The following is a 23,691-nucleotide window of genomic DNA, read 5'->3' on the forward strand; positions in this document are numbered from 1 at the left end:
TCTTATTTATTATTTAGTGTTCTTATAGTTAAAAAATAATGAATATTTTACATGCCTTGATTTTAATATATAAATTTTTAACCTTATTTTATAAATAAAGGAGAGTTAATTTACTTATCTCTAATTTTTACTAAATTGGTATTTAACTAAAAAAATTATTTAAAGATTATTAATTAGAAGGTATTTTTAAAGATAGATACTTTATATTGAATTTGATTTTTATTATTATCCTACTTTTTATTTATTTCAAAAAAAATTATTATTATACAGCACAAATCCTAATTTACCTTTACTAACCTAAACCCTTACCTAAACTAACACACACACACACGGTACCCTACCCCCCTTCACCGTCGGTCACACACACTCAACACACAGAAATTGAACCTAACCTAGAAGCAGCTAAGAAAGAAAAGAAGAAAGAAAGGGGAAGAGAGGAGGGGGGATCCGTGAGAGGGAGAGCGCCAGGTAAGAGGGAGGAGCTGTCGCACCACCGCCGCGCTGCTCAGGACGCCACCTCGCCACCGTGACCAGTCACCGTCGCGCCGTCGTGCTGCACAGAGGAGGGAGAAAGTGCGAAGAACAGAGGGAAGAGAGACGAAGAACGCGTGCCAGGGAGCTCAGTTGCGAGGAGAGGAGACGTGTGGCTGACCCGTCGTCGCCGGTCCATCTAGCTCGACCAGCTGCCGTCGTCATCTCTGTCCCAAACCATCGCCAGATCCGCCGCTGTCACCGGGAAAGGGAGCTGATGCAAGGAGAGCCGCGTGTGAAGGAGAGAGAGAGAGAGATCAGAGACTGAACTGGTTCTCCTCACCGCTGATCTGTCCAGCCGCCGTCGTACCCTCCGTCGTCGCCGCCGGTGATGGGTGGCCGAGCTTTCGCCGCCGAGAAATGCCACCTCCATTACCTACGACCACCATCGGTAAGGGTTTGAGTATTGGATTTTGTTTCTTTCAAGTTTTGGAAACGTTAAAAATATTGCTTGTTATTTTCAGTTGCTGTCGCCGTAAACCGGTTGCCGCTGTCGCGTGAGGTGGCTTTTGAGGCCGCCAAACCAGTTCAAATTTTGCCGCTATCTCAGTTTCGTATTGGAGTAAATATTTCTGTTTTGGAGACCCCGCGTTAGTGTTTCGTTACATGTATTAAAGTATTTGCGTTATTGATATTTTTAAGGATTAGAAATCGAGTGTTGCATGTCGCGATTGAGGCTGTTCTGCTATTGAGAAAGCAAGCGGAGCTGAGATTTCGGTTGCGGTTGAATTCAGGCTGAGCGAAAAGGGTTTAGTTGACACGTTTGGGGTTATATGTTTTGACTTATCGAGGTAGGGGAGCTTTTCTTAAACTTGTTTTACTTTTCAGAGTTGTTATAAATCGATATTAATGTGTAAAATACATTTTTTGTGATTTCATGAGTCTTATGAATTAAATTGAGTTGTTTTGGCTGAATGAGATTATTAGTTTGATTGATTGACTGATCGATTGGGAAAGTTGGATATTATGATTAGTTGATTGATGTTGTTAAAGTGGTTTTCCTTGAATTATTGGAGGAGATTTATTATTGGCATTTAGTTTAATTTTGGAAATGGTTTGAATTTAGAAAAGACTTAATATTAAAATTTGATTTGATATTAAACCCGATTGATATTGGAATTTGATTTTAAAATAAATTTGGAAAGGACTTGATATTTGAAAACGGTTTATTTATTGAAAATGATTTGCTATTTTGGAAGTAATTCGAAAAGGGTTTGAGGAATGGTTCGGTTTGAAACTGTTTGAGAAGACCGAGACTTCTTAATTGTTGATTGATGTTGTTGGTTGAAGTTGGGTTAAATTGCGATTTATAGGATTGGTTGATTGAATTCTGGATTTTGTAACTTCCTTGGATTGAGTATTGTTGTGATAATGGTTATTGGAAGTGATTTGACTGATTAGCAGGCATTTGGTTTGGTTTTGTTGGGACCCGAAAAGGGTGGCAGTATTCGAGTTTTAGAGGAGATGTTGTCGAAATTTTGTAAAATTGGAAGTTTTATTTGAAGTAATTGATTAAAAAGATTTGTTTTTAAACATTATATGTTTTAAGATTTAATTATTTATCAAAGAAATAATTATGTTTTGAATTGGGATTGTTAATGGATGGAATGGAAAGAAGGATGATGAGAATTTTCTTTAAGATATAGTTTTTGAATGAATTTGGAAAAGGGATTTGGATTGATGAATGATGATGATGTTGAAAATGATGAGAATGTTGAGATATGGATTGAGAATGTTGAAATATGATCTTTGAATTATTCATTTGGCTTATGAATTTGAATTATCTGAGATACGAGGTTCCCTGGATAAAGTACCGTGGCTTGCCACCACGTGTACCAGGTTGAAAACTCGATACTCTGTTGACCCTACGACGTAAGTGTGACCGGGCACTATATAAATTCCCGGGAATGTTACCCCATTGAGCAATATTGATTATTTGAGAAAAAAACCTATGCATAGACTCTTAGGGATGCACGTCGGGGGACAATCTAAGGACAATTCAGACTTGTCGAGTTGGCTGGATAATCGACAGATAAGCCTCATCAGGCATAGGACAAGCATGCATCATATGCATTTGTATGCTTTGTTTGAGTTTGAACTTATTTTGGTTTGCCTAATTGCTAAACTGTTCTTAACTGCTACTTGAACTATTTGCTATAACTGCTACCTACTTGTGCTTTCCTTGTCTGTCTTGCTTGTGTTTGTCCTGGCGTGCTACATTTGAGAATGAACTTTGATGCTGAATTAATGATTGTGTGGTTTGATTGCGTGGTTGATTTCTGATTGAGATTTTCTTATAAGAAAGGAAAGGTTTCGAATTTCTGAAAGATTAAACATTGTTTTCTTTGAAAAGGTTTTGAACAATTTCCTATTGGTTTTTAAAAGATTCATAAGGCAATGATAATCACTGAGCTTGGAAACAGTTTTCTTATTAAATATCTTCTTATGACAACTTTGAAACTCCGTGGTGAGACCGTGTGGTTAGGTTCTCACCCCCCTACAGCTTTATCTTTTCAAGAATCGGATGAAAAAGCATTAAGAAGAGTTATACTGCGTTTGGTTTATAAGTTGTTGTATTAGATTATTTTCTTCCCTCGTCTTTGTTATTACAAGTTTGTAAGAGGGATATGAATTGTATGTTTTATATGTATATTATATTATGAGTTATTATGTATGGAGTCTTGTATATGAATCTATGCCTGTTTGTATCTTTCTTAAGATAAAGTGTTTATTTTCGGTTTTCAAAGAAATCAGCGATACTGTGTCGAGTCACAGGCTCCTATTTTAATATTTAGTATATAAGTAGTCGTAATACTTCTTGCTATCAGAGTAGCACAACCGGAAGCGTGACATTTTGGTAGTGAGGGTGTTACATGGTCTAGAGTAATTGAATTGAGATGTTAATGATGAGATTAGGGATGCCTGTGTGTGGCCGGAATGGTCGAGAAGGCAAGATTTGGGTGCGATCCCGCTTGCTCGTTAACTTGAAAATATTTTCGGATGGCAAGTTGAGGACGGAAGTTCCCTCTCTTTTCGTGATGAGGGTGTGGAAAAAGTGGAAAGGCACTCTCCTTCGTATTGTTTCTCCCACATTCTTCTCTGGTTGCAAAGTGAAAAGGCACACTCCTTCGATCTGGAAATGCACTATCCTTCGTTTATGATCCTCCTAGAGATGCGCAACCTAGAGACAAATATCTGGGTTAGCTACCAGATGTGTCGGGTTCTGGCAAAGTAACCGACGCACGAGCTCACGGCCAGTAGGAAAGGCATGCATCATATGCATTTGTCTGTTTGCTTTGGTTTACTTTCTTGGGATTGCCTACTTGTTATTTCATGCTTAACTGCTATATGTTCTATTTGCTGTATTTGTATTCTACTTGTGTTTGCTTTGTTTGTTTTGTTTGCCTGTATTGATCTTCTGGTATTTTGGAGGGTGGTAAAGGAAGGGGAATAATTGAGGGTTTTAGTGAGAGTTGAGTTAGAATGGAGAACCTTAGTAGACCACCCTGATTATGGCTTTTGTATTTGAATCCTTTAAGTTTTATAATCAAGACCGTCATAGTTCTAGGATTGCCTCTGGCTTTTCTGAGACCTTATTTATCATATATGTGGCCACCTTAACCATACTGAGAACCCTGGTTCTCATCCCATACAATATTATTATTTTTCAGATGTGGTTGAGAAGCACCACTCTGTATTCTGGAGACCCGGGTGAAGCAAAGAACTCTTGGGGCTCGAGGATGTATTTTGTTTATATTTATGTATGTATATAGATTCTCCACCTTGTATTTTATGTTTGTCCCTCTTAGAGGTTGACTCGGAGAAGCAGGTTGTCATTTTCTTCTTTGGGTCATTTTGGGATTCTCTTATATATGTATGTATATACTTATTTGCTTTAGCCAGTTCTAGCTTCACGAGCCGAGTCAGAAGCCTTACTATATGTATCTTTGGATTTCTTCTCTCATACTTATCGCTTACGCGAATGATGCGATTTTCTAGTTAACGCTTTGCTTAACTTTTCTTCACAGGCTTCTAAATAAAATTCCTTTCAACTATTATTATTATTATTATTACTATTATTATTATTATTATTATTATTATTATTATTATTATTATTATTATTAATATATATATATATATATATATATATATATATATATATATTACTTTTAGAAGTTGTAATACATTGCCACTTAAGTTTTATGACTTAAACATAAGACTCTGTGTGGTATGGTGTTACACATTTCAGTGTCACAGGCTTGAAGAATCAGTGTGAAGCTGCGGATGAATAGTAAATTCTGTTTTTTGAACCTAATTGCCTTCATAGAGTCCCTTCGCTCTTGTTTTTTAATATTTTATTTTATATAGAAGGGTACGTATTGTATATGAGTTTCATTTGTTTTTACTTGTGTAATATTTATTATTATTAGTATCTATGTGATTATTATTACTTGTCGATCTTTGATATATGAATTTAAAGAATGAAAGCAAAATTTTTTTTGGAGTTTTCTTAAAACTGAAATGCGACATCGATATAAAGGCTTAATATTAAATAGATAATAAAAGAAAATAGGACAGTAATACTTTATTTTTAGTACGATCATGACGTGTTAGGAGTTGAGTCGTTACATCATGCATGTGAGAGTCTACCATGAAAACCTGGCAGAGCAGAGCTTATGCATCGTCATGATTGAAGAAGAAGAGACCCTGAGCACATGCACTGGCATATCCTTGATTTCCTCTTATCCTAAATTAATTCAGAAAATTTGACAGCATGTTATGGAGTAACTGGAAGAGAGCTTCTTCTTTTTTACCAGAGAAAAAGAAGAAGAGAGAGGAGATGAAGAACACTATAACTTTAGAGAAGATGAAATTTTTTGTTTTGTTTTCTAAATTATTTAAAATTTAAAAGTATAAAATTAAAGTTAGTTGAATCTTAAAATTTAATTAATTCAAAAAGTAGTTTTTGTTTGACATAAAAAAGATATTCATGTCTTTATGTAAAATTAAATAGTAAAATATTTTTTATTTTTATTAAATTATAAGAATATTTTAATAAAAATAATGATATGACATATATTTTAAAAAAAATAAAAATGCTAACGTGAATAATATAATCCACATGTCATTTTTATTTGTCCTCAATTTCATTATATTGACATATATTAATTTGTCATTGTATCAAAACAAACACCTATATTAAATAGAATTTGCTTGCTACAAAAGCATAAAAAGTTACGTATATTAATTAGGTAATGAAAATTAATATATTCTTATATTAAATAGTAATATGTTTACATCATAAAAAATATAATGGAACATATTTAAAGATGATAATGAGTAGTTGCAGGACACATATTGCTCCTCCGCCTTCATTTCCATTTAAAAATATATTCACATTTTTGCGTTATTTTTATCACGTGTCTTGATACGTTCGTATTATTAGTAATTTTTTGTGCATTTTTTTCATATTTTTTTAGAGATAATTATAATTTTTCTCATCTAAACCGATTGATTTGAAGTATTTTTTATTGCTAATATATTTTCTAATTAAATACTTTTAAAAAAATACAAGTAAAGAGAAGAAAATCAAAGAACAAAGAAAGCACCATTCAAAGACAAACAAAGAAAGTGGCGTGCAACACCAAGAACATGACGTTTAACGCCATGAAACCATGCAGAGAGGCCGGCGTGCAACCCCACAACAGGGCGTGCAACACCTTCGATGATCCACAAGTTGGCGTACCCGCCACCAAAGACGTGCAATGCCCTCCAAGCTAAAAAAAGCTAGCGTGCAACGTCCCCCAAATCAAAGCAAGCTGGCATACAACGTCGCCATCAACGGCGTGCAACGCCTTTGAGAGCTGATAAGTTGGCGTGTAACGCCACTTCAATGGCGTGCAATGACTTCAAGTCCTGAGAAGCTTTGTAAGAATTGGCATGTCATGCCAAGCCCAGGCTTGCAACATCTTCAAGCTCTGAGAAACTATGTAGAGTTGGCGTGCCATGCCAATCCCAGACATGCAACGCCTTCAAGCGCACAATAAGTTGGTACCATGCTACAAGCCCAAGTACAACGTCAATCAAGACCTACTTTTCCAGAGATGCAAATTAGCTCAAGGTTATGGAAGATTCTGGTAAGATAGAATTTGATTTGAATTAGTTTTAATTAGGATATGAATTATTGTTATTAATTATCTTATTCTCCTTACAAGATATGATAAAGATTTACAAGAGAACATTAGGATATAAATAAGTGAACATTGTTTACAAGAGTGGTAGTTTGAATCCTAATCGAATCTTTTCAACATTATTTTTATCTTTCTCCATGAATAACTAATTCTTCTTGTTAAGGGTTAGAAATTTTGTTTACTTTTTGTATGAATTATTAATCTAAGTGTTTTATTTTATTTTAAAGTTATGCATTAACTTATTTTCAAGATTGAGTTTTCGTTTTCTATTCTTTAAAAGTTAGAAGTATTAGAAAATATTCTAATTCTATTTTAAATTCTGTTATTTAATATTTGTGAACACTAATTTTCGCTCATCATGTCTCCATTTGATTCTTCTTGTGGGAATGGTGGATAGCTACAAATATCTATAGATATTACCTTTTAAAAAAATTAATATAAAAAATAATATAATCCAATACAATTTACCTTAATCTAACATAATATCAGTAAGAGGCAAAGACTAGTGTTTGGGAAAGGAAAACAATGACCCTCAAATTAAAAATTTTAATGTATAAAGGTCATTAATTTTTATATTAGTCCCTTTTAATTTTAATTCTTTTAGAATTATATTTTTATATTAACCTCTCTTAAGAATTACTCTAACTCCATCTCTAATATCTGTGTTAATTATATACCTGTTCAAGAATAAATTGTTGGTATATTAATTAAACATATATCTTTTACCTCTATTTAGCAGATTCAAAAGCAAACTTAGAGTGATCTATAATCACCTCCTAAGTTTGAGGGAGATATTAAGAATAATAAGGTTGTTAGCTTGTGGTTAGTTAGTTAATAGTTTTTTGTCCTGGTTTGTTATATTTCCTCTCTCATTCTTGAGGTTATTCTTTCTCTCTTGGTTTAGCTCTTATATGTAAGGATGTAATAACTTTAATGGAGGTTTATGATTCAATAACAAACGCAATTATAGCTTTCTTGATTTACAAGTTATCTTCCTCTGCTTCCTCTCCTTCACTGGATTGCTCTTTTGCTGCTTTTGCAATTTTGTGCATCATCATCATTGTTCTATTAGAAAGCTTTCTTACATAAGCTAAGGGTAATACAAATAGATAAGATTCACAACAGAACACTACTTAAAAAGGGGGAATTTAACAAAATATAACTATCTAACAGAAACAGCATAATAAAATTCGTTTTTAAGGCCAATACTTTTTATCAATATTAACCAACATTTTAATCAACATCTTATTTTTATACTATTATAATTTAAAATTTAACTTTTAATATTTCGAATTGATAAAATATTAGTTAAAAATAATGTTTTATGAGTCATGTAACATTGCTCCGTTGACAATAAGAAATCCCCATTCTTTTTAAACTTTTAAAATGCAATAAAAATTAAAGGCAACTAGATCACCCAATCATATAAGTGCAAGCGTGTGTGTGAAATACACAATTAATTTATTTATGATATAACTGTATGGAGTAATGCTACATGTACACTAAAATTAGCTACCAATATAAAATATATGTTAGAATACAAATATACATTAAAAATGAATTAAGCCACACATATATTTATACACAAATACATTAATAACTAATTTTAATAGCTAATTTTGATGTATAAATAGAATTTTTGAACCGGATATAATAATTGTATGTAGCTTGCATTGGGTGCACTGGAAATGAAAAATAAACACATAATAAAAGTTATTCGCAACTAACCGAGTTTGTTAGCGCCTATTCTACTTAAGTTTAACCAATCAAACAGCATACAATATCATGAACCACAAACCAATAATAATGTATATAGTTTCTATTTAATTATTCTAATGAAAAACAGAGTTTGTCGTACTATGCAATGCATGTAAGGCCAGATATTTTGTGGTTTATGATTCCGGGTCGGGCTTCGCTATGTTGAGATCAGGAATTGAGGTTCTCATCATCAATGATGTGTTATTCCAACTAGGCATCATCATCCCCTGCCTCTCATGATTTTGAGGATGTTGGGTGGTGCTATCCACTTGCCTTCTTGCTGTTTCAACTCCATTTAGACCTGCTTCAAAGAACCAAAATAAAACAAAGGATTTAGGATTTAGTGACCACCAGAAAAAAGCGAATGACAATTTTGAAATTAAACTTGAGATACTAATAGAGAAAAAAAAAATGAATGAATTAAACAAATGACTAAAAGCTCAACTTGGCTCCTATTTATTTTCATAAAAGATAAGGTGATTTTTTATCAAAATAAAAAAGGGGACTATGTATCTTTTAATATTATTATTTTAAGATAATATAAATTTTTCGTTCAAAAAACTGTCATATAATAACAAATATTAATCTTGTAAGAGATTTTATTTATAATCTGCGAGAGTTTTAAACTTCAATAAACGATAAAAAATTAACTATCACTACTAGTACCATGATTTTATCTATCCTCATCAATATAATTTTTATTTCTAATATTTTTATTGTATAATTATATATTATCACCATTGTTATTTCTATCATAAAATATAAGTTAAATCAAACTACAAACATAGCTAGGATTAAGATTAGAATTACGGTCGATAATAATTCTTCTAGTCTTACATTGCTATTAATTTTTTTTATTCATTCCAAACTTTGATTGTTATAAATATTACAAAATATGTCTTTAATCCTTCAAATAAAATAGAAGAAATATTATAATGATGAGAGAATAATTAGAATCAATTTATATTTATATAACATATTTATATATTAATTGTAGGATTTTATGTTTTTATTATTTTAATTCTTCTAGCACCTACTTATATATATCCCTTGTCCTTGTATATTGTACTTTTTTATATAACCAATCTTTTATATTACTTTCTTGTTTCTAACATGGTATCAAGAGTATAGGTTCTTTTTTTTTTCATGTAAATTTGTTTATAGTCCCTTTGTTTCTTCTCCTCCAATAGTGTTCTTTAGTCTCGTTTTTCGATTCTTTCTCGACGCTTTGTTTCGTCATAACCGTTACCGCCGTGTTTGTCTCGTCGTCCTGATTCCAACACATCCAGATTCGCCGTCATCTGCCGTCGAACGCACCACCACATGACGCTGTCGCGGCCAGTATTCTTCACCTTCCAGATTCATCCTGCGCCGTCAGATTGAGCTCTGCAATCAACGGCCCAACGCTCTCCACGTGTCGCCTGTCATTTGCTCCGCACTGACCCAACAACGCCCGCACCTGGACTCAACTCAATCCGACTATTGACCCATGTTCCAACTCACTCGCCAATGTGTCCTCTCCCTCCACTCAGACGTTGCCATGTGGCATCTATCTGCTGATGTGGCTGTTGACGTGGCGCTGACGTGGCAGACAGTGGGACCCTCCCTAAGATTTTTTGGTGAGCTCTTTTCGATTCTGCACTCTGTTTTCTCATTTTTTGCTCCGAAATTGTAGTTTTCTCTACTCTCTTTGATCTTTGTATCTACTATTATGGAAAAGTCAGATGCTTTGCTACCACAGACAGAAAGGTAAATTCTGTCAAAATTGTACCCGTTCTAGACACCTTTTTTCAGACTGTCCTTCTATTCAATGTTGCACATGCCACCAGAAAGGTCACATTAACTACCATTGTTCACAGCTGTTCTGCCATTATTGCAAGTTCTCGGGACATTTGATTACTACCTGTCCTACTCGCTCACCACGTCTTGATCAACTCAAGTATCATTCTCGTCCCAACTTCTCCAAAATTGTGCATGCTACTGCTATTGCTGCTACTACTGAATCTATCTCATCTGCTCCTTTTAACCTGTCTCTTGTCTCTCTATCTGATATTGCATATCTTATTTCCTTTTCTGGTAATACTCCTGCTGCTTTTTCAACTCGTCCAGGTAATTCTAAATGGTATTTTGATTCCGGTTGCTTTAATCACATGTCTCCTTTGCATCATCTTTTTTCGTCTTTGTCTACCACTACAAATTCACCTTCTGTCCATACTGCTAATGGTTCCCTCTTGCACGCGACACACAACGGTTCTATTTCTCAGCCAACTCTCACTCTCCCTGATACTTATTATATTCCCAAATTGAACTTTAATCTTCTTTCTGTTGGTCAACTTGTTGATCTCAATTTTGATGTTAATTTCTCCATTTTCTGGTTGTCGTGTACAGGATCGTCGGACAGGACAAATCACCGGGATTGGACGTAAGGTTGGAAGGTTGTTTGAACTTGAAAATCTTCATATTCCTCCTAAGACAAATCTCTGTGCTGCTTATTCTCCATCTACCCTTCACTTGTGGTATCACCGTCTTGCCCTCATCTCCTTCGAAAAATTGCGTTCTCTTGTGTCTTAGAGTGTTTTGGGTCAGGTTGATAATGAGTCTTTTGGTTGCATTTCTTATCAAACTGCCAAACAACCTGCTTTATCTTTTTCCAATAATTCATCTCTTGCTTGCTCTTTCTTTTAATCTTATCTACTCTGGTGTTTGGGGCCCCGCTTCTATCACTTCTATAGGAAGGGCTCGGTATTTTATCATTTTCATTGATGATTATTCTCGTTTTACTTAGGTTTATTTGATAACTAATCGCCGTGAGCTACCTCATATTTATATTACTTTTGCCACCATGATTAAAACTCAGTTTTCCAAGGTCATTAAATTTGTTTGACGCGATAATACTATAGAATACCGTGGCTCCAAACTTTTAAACTTTCTTGCAGAGTAGGGTACTTTGTCTGAGTTTTCTTGCCCTGGTACATCTCAACAAAATGGCCGAGCTAAACGCAAACACCGTGACATTCTTGACTCTGTTCGTGCAATGCTTATTTCCTCTTCGTGTCCTGAGCGTACTTGGGGTGAAGATGTTCTTACTGCTATTCATGTTATCAATAAACTTTCTTCTTCTATCCTTGGTAACATTACTCCCTTTGAGCGTCTTTATCATACCTCTCCAGGTTATAGTTCTCTTCGAGTTTTTGGTTGTGTCTGTTTTGTTCTTCTTCAGCCTCATGAACATAGTAAAACTGAACACAAGGGTTATCGTTGCTGGGATCCTCTCTCTAGACATATTCGTATATCTCGTCATGTTGTATTCTAGGAGCATCACATATTTTCTAAGTTCTCCTCATTTGAGTCCATTCCTCCTACTCAGTCACCATTTTTTACTAACCCCAATGTTGATCTTTTTCCTAGTGATGATTCTACATGTTCTATCTCAAGTCAACCTCTACAGTCTCCTACTCTTCTGCCTTCTCCATCTCCCGATGATTTCAGATCAGACGATGATCCTGCTCCTACTGTCATGCCTCCTCCTTTCACTCGTTCTTTTAGGGTAAGAAATTTACCTCCTCATCTTCTTGATTATCATTATTTTTCTATTATTCCTCATCACCATGAACCTAAGTCATTCAGAGAAGCCTCCACAAATCCAAGTTAGCAGCAAGCAATGCAGGAAGAAATTTAAGCACTTGAAAAAGTACACACTTGGGACTTGGTTGATCCTTCCTCTGATCAGGACATTGTAGGTAGTAGATGGGTATACAAGATCAAGACTCGCTCTGATGGTTCTATTGACTGTTATAAGGCACGATTAGTTGCTCAAAGTTGTACGCAAGAGTATGGTATTGATTATGAAGAGACTTTTGCTCCTATTGCTCGTCTCACATCTGTTCGAGCTTTCCTGGCCATTGCTGCAGTCAAAAAAAGTCTCTTAGTCAGATAAATGTGAAGAATACTTTTTTATGGGGATTTGAAAAAGAAGGTCTATATGAAACCTCTTCCGGGTTATCCTTGTCCTTTTAGCAAAGTTTGTCTCCTTCACAAGGCACTTTATAGTCTTAAGCAAGTCCCTCGTGAATGGTTTGACAAGTTCAGCACCACTATGTGCAATCATGGTTTCACTTGCAGTTCTAATGAGAATACTCTCTTTACTCATAAAAGTGAACGTGGAGTTGTTCTTCTACTTTTATATGTTGATGACATGATCATTATTGGAGATGATGTTGATGGTATCTCTGATCTCAAGCCTCCCTTTACTATATTTTTGAGATGAAAGATCTTGGTTCTCTCAATTTTTTTTCTTGGTTTAGAGGTCATATCCACAGATGACGGCATCTATCTCACTTAGGCTATGTATGCTTAAGATATTATTGCTCGCGCCGGGATTATAGATAGTCGTACTGAGTCAACTCCCCTTGAGCCTAATATTCGATTTATCCCTATGGATGGAACTGTTTTGGATAATCCTACTCTTTATCGACAGTTAGTTGGAGGACTCGTCTACTAACTGTCTCCCGACCAGACATTGCCTATTTGGTTCATGTTCTTAGCCAGTTCTTGTCAGCTACTCGTACTACTCACTATGCGGCAGTTATTCACATTTTTCGCTACATCAAAGGCACCCTATTTTATGACTTTTATTTTTCTGCCTATTCATCTTTATCCCTTCAAGCATACTCAGATGCTGATTGGGCTGGTGATCCCACTGATGGTCATTCAACTACTGGTTATTGTTTGTTTCTTGGCGATTCTCTCATTTCATGGCGAGCTAAGAAGCAAACGTTCACTGCTCGATCAAGCACAGAAGCTGAATACCATGCTTTTGCTAACACTACTGTTGAGGTTGTCTCGATTCGTTGGCTTCTCAAAGACTTGGGTGCTCCTCAGTTGTTTCCGACTGATGTTTTTTGTGACAATCGCAGTGCTATTCAGATTGCCCGTAATGATGTGTTTCATGAACACACTAAACACATTGAGATTGATTGTCACTTTGTTCGGCAACGTATCGTTATTGATGTTGTTTGTCTCATTGCTGTTGGAACACTAGATTAGACTGCTGATATCTTTACGTTGACTCATCATCCGACTCGTTTTCAAACTCTGGTATTCAAACTCAAGATGGTATCCTTAACCCCCACTTAAAATTGAGGGGGATGTTAGAGAATAATTAAAATCAATTTAGATCAATTAGTATCATTTATATTTATATAACATATCTGTATATTAATTGTAGAATTCTATGTTTTTATTACTCTAATTCTTCTAGCACCTACCTATATATACCTCTTGTACATTATACTTTTTCACACAACCTGAATAATACACTCTTTTAAATTACTCTTTTGTTTTTAACAATAATATTAGATATTTTTTAATTTTCTTTGAACACCACATAAAATTAAGTTTAAATGAGAAAGAAGAAAACAAATTACTAAAAAAGAAAAATCAAAATTGATGAAGTGAACATTACAAGAGACGTTTTGTGAAATTATAAGTATGTAATATTATAGCATTAACAAAGAATCACATGGAAAAATTCTAACCTTGAATTGAATCGTTGCGAATGAATGGTCCAAAGCCAGATGAAGGGAACAATACCCTTGCCTGCTTTGCTTCATCTGCTAATTTCAATTGCAGTCCTCTCAGCCTCTCAACTTCCCCTTTGTTCTTTTCAATCAAAGCTGGAATTGAAACAATCATTTTTAACTTATATATATTTGTGCTTTAGAGACTAACATATATTTGCATTTTTAAATTTATTATATAGAAATCATTCATAATATCTCTAAAAATTATTTTTAAATTATATATATATATATATATATATATATATATATATATATATATAAGAAAACCAGAAGGGGTGAGATATGCCACCTTCTTGAATTAATCTTTGCTTTTCACAAGTTGCCATGAGTAGTTTCAGTTTATGCTGCTCCATTCTCAATGTGTTGACTTGACTTTGTTCAGATTCAATTTGTGATAGAATGACCGCTATCTGCTCCTGATGAAAAGTAAAGTAAATAAATGAGTTCATAAATTAGCTTTTTATTTTTAGTATAGTGATTCAAGTGGTATTTTTTAGTAATGTGAATACTTGATTTTTTTTTTTGGTGTGAAAACTATAAATTTGTGGTTTTTAATTTTTTTTCACAAAACTAATTAGATAAAAACTTTAGTCCCCATAAATTTGTGGTTTATCTTTTTTTAAAAAAAAAATAGCCCACATAAATTTGAGGTTTAAATTTTGCTATTATTCCAAATCGAATTTTAAGTTTTGTTTCTAAAACAAAGTTGAGCTTTGGATGTGAGAATTTTTATTAAATTTTTTTTTATATTCATAAAAAACACATTATTTTTCTATAATTGAGCATAACACATTCTAAATTTTCATAACTAAAAAAATTAACCTCACAAATTTATTCCAAATATAAAAATAAAAACACAAACTAATTAAAATAATAAGATAAATTTTTTAAAGAAATATGATATCAATGTTTTATGACCAGTAAATATTATTACTTTATACTAGTATTTAATTTATAATAATTTATACTTAAATTTACAAAAATTTACATACAAAAATACATAATTTTTATATATTTATTGTATCAATATTTATTAGAATTTATATTTAAAAATTAGTAAAATTTATTTATTAAAAATAATTTGATATTTGTATGAATCAAATACAGGCTAAAATCGTTAAAAATAATTTATTTCTAAGAGTTTCTATATGCAAAACTACACTCATAATATGAAACGTTTATGTATCTGTTTTTTATTATTATTCACATTCCACCAAAATCTCGTTTAAAAAAAACTACTATGTTTAAAACCAAGACTTAATAAGAAAGCGTTTGTTTTAATGTATTGAAAAATTGGTACTAAAATTGAGATTTAATATTATGTTTGTTGACTCAAAAATTGATATTAAAATTTTAGTTTCTGTTTCTAAAATATTAATATTTCAGTATTTTTAAAAAGTGGAGACACATGAAACTAAAATTTTTGGAATCAAAACTTAAATTTTAATAACATTTTATACCTAAAATACCTCAATTTCAATTAATTAATTCCAACTTTACTCTTTGTATAAATTAAATTAGAATTTTATTTTTATCCACAAACCTGAGAAAAACTTTATCAGAGCGAATAAATGAATACGTTGCTTTAAAACATCTAGGGTAAAACACCTCAGTAAACCAAATGCACATCAATTTCACCTGAATGTTCCAAACTAGAAAATGCAACCTCAAAGTCTCAAAAAGATTTTTATATAAATCGAATTGATTAAATTTGATTTAATAAAACACTTAATAAATCGAATCCAATAAATTCGAATTAGATGAAGAACGTTAATCGAATGAAAATCAAGTGAATTCGAATTAAGTGCATGGTTAAAATGCTAATAAATCGAAGGGATTGGCTTCGATTTACATGTTTGCTTCGTCTCCTGTAGTTCGAATCTAATGGATTCTATTTGCGTGAATTTTGGGTATAAAGTTTTTGTTTTGAAAAATAATTTATTAAATTAATTTTTAAAAGATAATTTTTAAATAAACTTTTAGCATTTAAAAAGTTATTATTATTATTATTATTATTATCAATTTTTTATTTATTTTATCTAAAAAGGTCAACAATTCATACATAATAATCTTATTATTGAGAGTACCTAAAAAGAGTACTAAAATATGATGAGATTTTTTTAATACTCTTTTTAGGTACTCTCAATAATAAAATTATTGTGTATGAATTGTTAACCTTTTTTTGGACAAAGTAAATAAAAAACTTGATTATATATAATAATAATAATAATAATAATAATAATAATAATAATAATAATAAGATTATTGAGAATACTTGGGAAGAGTACTAAAAAAATATGCTAAGTGAATAAGTCTATAATAAAGTGGGTATAATATATTTTTATTTTTTTTATAAAAATATTTCTGCAAGTTATTAATTTATTTTTATTAAAATTAAAAATTTAATATAACTTTATATATTAATAAATATATAAATTTATTTAATTTTTATATATTTATATTTATTATAATATTTTTAAAATTAAAAAATTATTATTAAATATAAATATTATTAGTTGTACTTATTAAAAATTATTTATAGTTTAATTTATCAAAAATATCTCCTTTAAAAGTTTATTTAAAAATTATCTTTTAAAAACTAATTTAATAAATTGTTTTTTAAAACAAAAACTTTATAACCAAAGCCCACACAAATCGAATCTATTAGATTCAAATTATGAGAAACGAAATAAACATGTAAATCGAAACCAATCCATTCAATTTATTAACATTTTAACCATGCACTTAATTCGAATCCACTTATTCGATTTTCTTTCAATTAACGTTTTTCATCTAATAAATTCCCACTCTCTTCTCTGATATTGATGCCACCTCAAAACCTATATTCTCAGAAGCTTTCCTCTTCGCCCTGCCATTTACTGGTCTCGTGGATCAACATATAGGTGGCTCCAGCACAGGACTCGTTGATGGCAATACGGCCGCACAAGTACTCCATTTACTACGTGTTTCATTAAATCGAATTTAATCAATTTGATTTATATAAAAATGTGTTTTGCGACTTTGACGTTGATATTCAAATAATATTGATGTGTATTTGGTTTATTGAGGTGTTTTGCCCAAACATTTAACTAATGTTCAGTTATAGTGTTTAATGGGCAAACCACAACAAACTAATTTTATTCTTAATAATGATGAAAAATGAAGAACCCAAATCAAATGGTTCCTGCAAAAAATTTTGCATGAAAAGGAATTAAAATGTAACTGGTTAAAAATTTTGCATGAAAAATGTCAAACAATATAACTGATTAAAAATTTTGTATGAAAAAGAATTAAAATGTGTATAGAAGATGGTTGTAAAAGAAAATTTTGAAAAGATACATGGGTGGGAGAAATGTGCTTGAAAGAAAAATTTTCCAAAGTTGTCGCAATCTCTTCAAATAAAGTCTACGTAATAGTAAATTGTGATTTTGGGATGGTTATCCTGGCGTTGGAATTTTCAATGGCAGAAAAATTCTTTGGACTGGAAACATAAACTTTGTGAAGAATTACATTATCAGAGTATTTAGGATGAAGCAGTTTGGTCTTTTACTGAAGATGGTAGCTTCTCAATCTCTAATTGCTTTTTGGTCCACTTTGCCAAGTTTGGGAACCGATTGGAATGACTTCTTTCAACATATTTTCTTTAGAAACTCTTTCTTTTGCTTGAGCAACTTTCTCTTCAACAATTTCTTGTAATTCTTCCTCGTCTTTCACATCTTCGACCTCAATGATATCTTCGACCTCGTCTTTCACTCCTTGTGACTTTCCTTTTATAGTGTGGTGTCGGACCTCATTTCTGATCAACGCGGTAAGTAAAAAAAATCTAGGACTGTCTGAATCGAAACATATTTTTGATAATATTTGGAGGAAACAGTACCTCCAAGAGTTGAAATTATTACTTGGACAACAATCTTTAAAAGATTGAATATAAAAAAAACATTAACTAGACCGAATATTATAAGTCAAAATGAAGCGAAATGCATATTTTGTAGGCTGACCATGAAGGATGAGAATCATCTCTTTATACACTGTAAATTTGTGGAATTGATGTGGGCAAAGACAATGCATCTTAAAAATATTTGTTGGGTGAAACCGAAAAGGTTTAAAAACTTTTTTTGACTCTTGATGCAACCAAAAAGTAGTAAATCATACAAGAAAACAGTGGATCAATCTATAATTCGCTATTATTTGGTCTACATGGAAGGCAGAAAACAAAAAAAATTTGAAAATAAAAAAAATCAAGAGTGAAGAAATTTGGGATGAAATTACATTTCATTGGTCAGAATGGGTAAAGATCAACATAGAAGGACCTCAATGAAAAGTCAGTGTGAAAAGAAGTTGTTTGAGAGAAGACTTGCTACTAATCAAAGTAATGGCAACAAGTTATGGTGGTTCTGTGTGTAATTCATATGTGAAAAACAGATTGCTGTAGGAGGTTATCTCCTCAATTCAAATAATTTTTCTTTGGTGTTCTTATGTGAGCTCTACAGTGACGAAAATAATATTGCAACCGAGGTAGAAGGAGTAGAAAATGTTGTCCAATTTATTCTTGAAGAAGTAATAACTTCAGTGGAGGAGTTTGCCATTATCACCACTAGTCAAATCTTGATACACTGATCAACAAAAAAAAATCTCAAGAAGATAGGTTGATGAACCTGATAAAAAGTCTTGGATCATTGGATATTAAGTATGGGGTATTAAGAGACTTTAGCCTCCTGAATACTAAGAGGAGAAGTATTGCAAGATCATCAGAAACTAAGAGGATAACATGGTATAATAATTTTTTATTTTATCAAAGAAAAGTTGTATACATGGATGAAATTGAAGGGATGTAAATTAGGATTGTTATTTTCTACTATATGGTATATAAAATGAGATGTTTAACTACTTTTAATTTGGAACCATGAGTCTGGAATTAGATACACTATTTGACAGAAGTGTATAGATCAATGGCTTATATATATATATGAGGACAGGGTATTGTTTGGTGTTAACAAAGAAAGATGTCATTAGAGGGTGTTAAGAAGAGATAATGCATTTGATGTGAATAGCCTCAATTATTATGAGTGTTAATTTCTGCAGGAAGATGAAGCATGAATATTTGATTTGGCACTTATCATTGAAAGTCTATGAACTTTTTAGAAGGTAAAAATCTAGCTATGTTAGGTGTCTCAAGAGTGAACATTTAGTTGTTAGTTCTTTAATGTTTTTGTAATTTTTTAGACCTTATTTTGCTGTTGATATAGGGTTCTTTGTGTTTGTTTTTGGCTTGATTGGTTTTGATTGATTATTTATTTTTTATGGCAATGTCAAAGTAGATTTTAATTAATTAAAAATCAATCTTTCTATATTATGTAAATTATTTTAAGATGTTAAGTTTTACAATTGTTTTAAAACTCCACAAAGTATCACGATTTATCGCTTCATTTAGATTTTAGCATAACATTATTTGTTCATAAATAAATCCAACACCATATAGTTGGAAGAAAACAGAAGTTATAACAACAGCCATCTTTTTTTAATTAAAAATATTATTTGTATATTAAAATCAGTTACTAAAATTAACTATTAATATATTTATATATAAATATATACATAATTTAATTTATTTTTAATATATTTTATACTAATGACTAATTTTGACGGTTAATTTTAATATACATATAACATAACCCTTTGCAAGTTATATGAGCAAATATTAAAAATCTAAGCTCCTATAATCACATAAACCATGATACCTTATAACAATTTATGAACAAATCCAGTTTAGGATTATCTGGTTATTCGACCTTTTTCACTTTATTAATTTCCTTAAAAAACCTAAAATAATAACTATATATTGTAACCTCGTTTGCAACAAAAACCAGGAGTTTGAATAATCACCTCGTAACCTTTTGATTTGTTTTCCAAATCCGCCACGTATGCATTATTCTTCTCCCTTGTTTTTTGTGCAGAAATTCGATTTGTCATGATCCTGCGCACAACAAGTAAAATAAAGAGTAAAATAATAAATAAATTCTTAAAACTTTATATTTTAAATAAATAAATTTCTAAAAAAAAATCAATAAAGACTACTACAAATATACAAACCTCTTGAGCCTCTTTGGATCCATTTCTAGGTTGGTGTTGCTACTAGAACCAAGTTGGACTTCATTAGTGTTGTTGACCATGTTGTTGTCTTGGTCACAATCAATAATAATGTTGTCATGAGAGGGGTTTTTCCAAGGTTTAAATGATGAACCAAAACATAGAGGCGTCTTAGCTGAATTCCTTAGCGGTAAAGGTTTGATTAGAGTAGGTTTCTTTGGCCATGATTGTTCTTCTAACCTCTCATCATCGCTTCCTATGTTTCTCTTTCCATTACGGTCTATCGTCATTCCTCAATTCTCTTCTTGATTTTGTTTCTACAAAACAAAGAAATTAACATTGTCAAAGAGGCCGGTATTAGCATCATATCATAGATAGATTTTTTTTCATAATTTTTCATATAAAAATTTCTTAGAAATTGAATTGTTTTCTTACAAGAGAAAGTAGTGATTTGACTTGCGCAGTTGCACTCACTAAGAGTAATTAATCTCTCTCTCTCTCTCTCTCTCACACACACATATATTGCTTTAACTTAATTGGTAATTGGGCTAACCGCTTTATTAATACAAAGCAGTACAATGTATCTATCAAAATATAATTATTGCCAGAAGATTTTTTACCTTTTATATCGCGGGAAATATGTATTTCAATTTGAAAGTAATAAAATCTCTTAATTATACGTGAATTAATGCAAAAGTGTCATTGAATCATATTGGGCATTGAATTCTTTTTTGTTATTTAATTTAGAAAAAAGTATAGTTAGACAATAAAAATATTAAATAATATAAATAATGGATATATATCAATTTATTAAGTGTGTAGATGGTTATCTTAATATTAAGATTTAGGTGAGTAATTTGAGGATGTAATATATTTTTACTTTATTTGACCAATTTTAAAATTCATTATTCATATTGTTTACAAAAACTATTATTTATCTAACAAAATTCTTTAATTTATTTACTAATTTAGCTAATTCAAAGATACATGTATAAGTAATTATTAGTATAAATTTTATTTCACAAATATCTTAAAAATTTAGATTTTATATATTTTTCATAAAAAAAAATAATTGATAATCTTAACATGCATGTGTGATAAGAATATTTGTTAGTTAAATATTTATTTATTTCTTTTATGATTATCGGAATAGGCCATTTAATCATTTTTAAAAATGTTTAGAGACAATAAAAAAAGTCTAAAATATCTCTTAAAATTATTTTATTTTATATTTATTAATTATTGTTGATCTTATTTTGTATTTTTAAATTAATATTAGAATAATTAAATAATTTTAGATGTAATAAATATATAATTATAGATGTTAAGTCAAATAAAATAATTTTTAGATTATCATTTTTCTAGTATTATTGAGTCATTTTAATGATGACACATTAAGTCGAACAAAAATACTATGTGTACATGAAAAATTAATTATTAAAATTAATTATTATTAATTGTTATATATTTATATATATATAAATATTATGTTAGTCATTATATATTTAAATATATATATTGTTTAACATATTTTTAATGTTTTATATTATAATATATATTATATAAAGTGACTAATTTTTTTGTATATATTATATATATGTAAAATAATTGTTATGTATAAATATATGTATTATTTAATGGGTATTCTATATTTAATTTTAAGTATTCTAAAAATACGAACTGATTTTTTTTTTTTTTTTTTTACTATGAAGATCGAAATACTTGCTTGTATTTTGCTTGTATTATTAAGGGTGAGTACGGATTGGTTTGGTTCGGATTTAAGGTGAAATTAAAATTAAACTGATCAAAATGTAATTGGTTCGGTTTGGTTCGGATTTGTATTTTTTTGTATGTATCCAAATCAAACCAAACCGATTAAAAATGGATTGGTTCGGTTCAGATAATTGGGTACCCAGTGACTTTGAAATTCATAAAAAAAAATCAAATTTTATCTTAAAAATTCAACAGTACAATAAACATGTAACATCAATATAAATAATCTAAACATTTTAAACACCAAATACATTAAAAATTAAACTCATTAAAATCCAAACATATTAATAGTGAATAATCTCACTAAAAATCATATATATTTTTTTATTTTTTTATTTAATTAATATATGATCGGATTCACGGGTTGGTTCGTGTTCTGCATCCCTAAAACCGATACCCGAACTAATTACTAACAAAAGTCATTGGTTTGGTTCAGATTGGACACGATTACCCGTTGGTTCTAGAACCAATTTAATTGATTCGGTTCGAATTTGGACAGGTAATTGGGTATCCACTACCGTGCTCACCCCTATGTATTATCTTAGATATTAACTTAAGGCAACAATATTTAAGAAAGAAATAATTGCATATCTTATCCATATTTGAATAACGCTGTTGTTTAAATTTATTCAAAAATATATATTTAAATAGATTCTTATAAAATTTGTTCTGCAATATTTTTGTTTTTAAAAATTTTTATTATGTTAAGGTCTCTAAATTTTATAAAAATAAGATATTAAGTTTTTTTGTCATATTTTTAAAAAATTAAAAAATACTTATCTTAATTAAAATAATAAATTTAACTAAAATAAAAATTTATATGTTTTTTTTTATAAAATTTAGAAATCTTAATTTAATAAAAAAATTTTGGGAGACAAAAACGTTTAATGCAGATTTTTTTAGAAACCTATTTAAAATATACAATAATATTTTTATTATCAAAATATTATACTTAAGTCATGATATTATTAATAATAAAAGTACTATATGAATATTCTGTATTACTTACTTACATTCATAGAAGTCTTTAAGAAACGAAATTTAAAATTAAAGGGTTTTTTTTAAATACATATATACATACATGAAATTGTCTACTATAAAACAAAGTAAAAATTAGACCTTAAAAAAGTAACCTCTCAGATTCTATATTAGTGGTGAAAAATGACGCTGTACCATTATTTATGATATTTAAAAAATTTTCCCAAAAAATATAGTGAATTGGAAACATTCAGTCTCCTGGTTTGAAGGTTTAATATTTTTTTGTTAAATATTTTGCAATAATTATTAATAATATAATTATGAATAGAATAACTAATATAGAGATATTGTAAATTAAGTTAGACAAAAAAATATATTATTATTATTATTATTATTATTATTATTATTGTTGTTGTTGTTGTTGTTGTTATTATTATTATTATTAAATAAATTAAAAAAATTAGTTAAAAACATCATTAATTTTGCATCTAATTCTACCTATTATGCAAAATTTCTGTTTATATGATTTATTTCTCATTATATCTAAATTAGATCTCATTAATAATTTTTTTATAGATAAAATTTTTTATTAATTGTATTTTAATTTTTCAATTATATGTCAGAACTATTTTTTTTTTATCTAAAGTTAATATAAAAAAATAAAAAAAATATTAATACCAAGTCATCTAGATTCTAGAGTCATTAATAAATTTTTTGACTAATAATATGTTATTAATAATTTCTTCTAAAAGTTTAAGTTGCATAAATATAATTAAATAATTTTAATAAAA

At 30.3% G+C, this 23,691-nt stretch overlaps 1 non-coding gene across 1 annotated transcript; it reads right to left on the reverse strand.

Annotated features, from left to right (window-relative positions):
- Positions 1–19,779: 19,779 nt before the first annotated feature.
- On the reverse strand, positions 19,780–20,653 carry LOC112701280 (uncharacterized). Its single transcript, XR_011863451.1, has 3 exons — positions 20,585–20,653; positions 20,153–20,466; positions 19,780–20,036 (listed from the first exon to the last, which is right to left on the reverse strand). It is a non-coding gene; the product is annotated as an uncharacterized protein (transcript).
- Between the last annotated feature and the right edge of the window lie 3,038 nt (positions 20,654–23,691).

This window comes from Arachis hypogaea, chromosome 7 (genome assembly GCF_003086295.3).
Source record: "Arachis hypogaea cultivar Tifrunner chromosome 7, arahy.Tifrunner.gnm2.J5K5, whole genome shotgun sequence".
Lineage (NCBI taxonomy): Eukaryota > Viridiplantae > Streptophyta > Magnoliopsida > Fabales > Fabaceae > Arachis > Arachis hypogaea.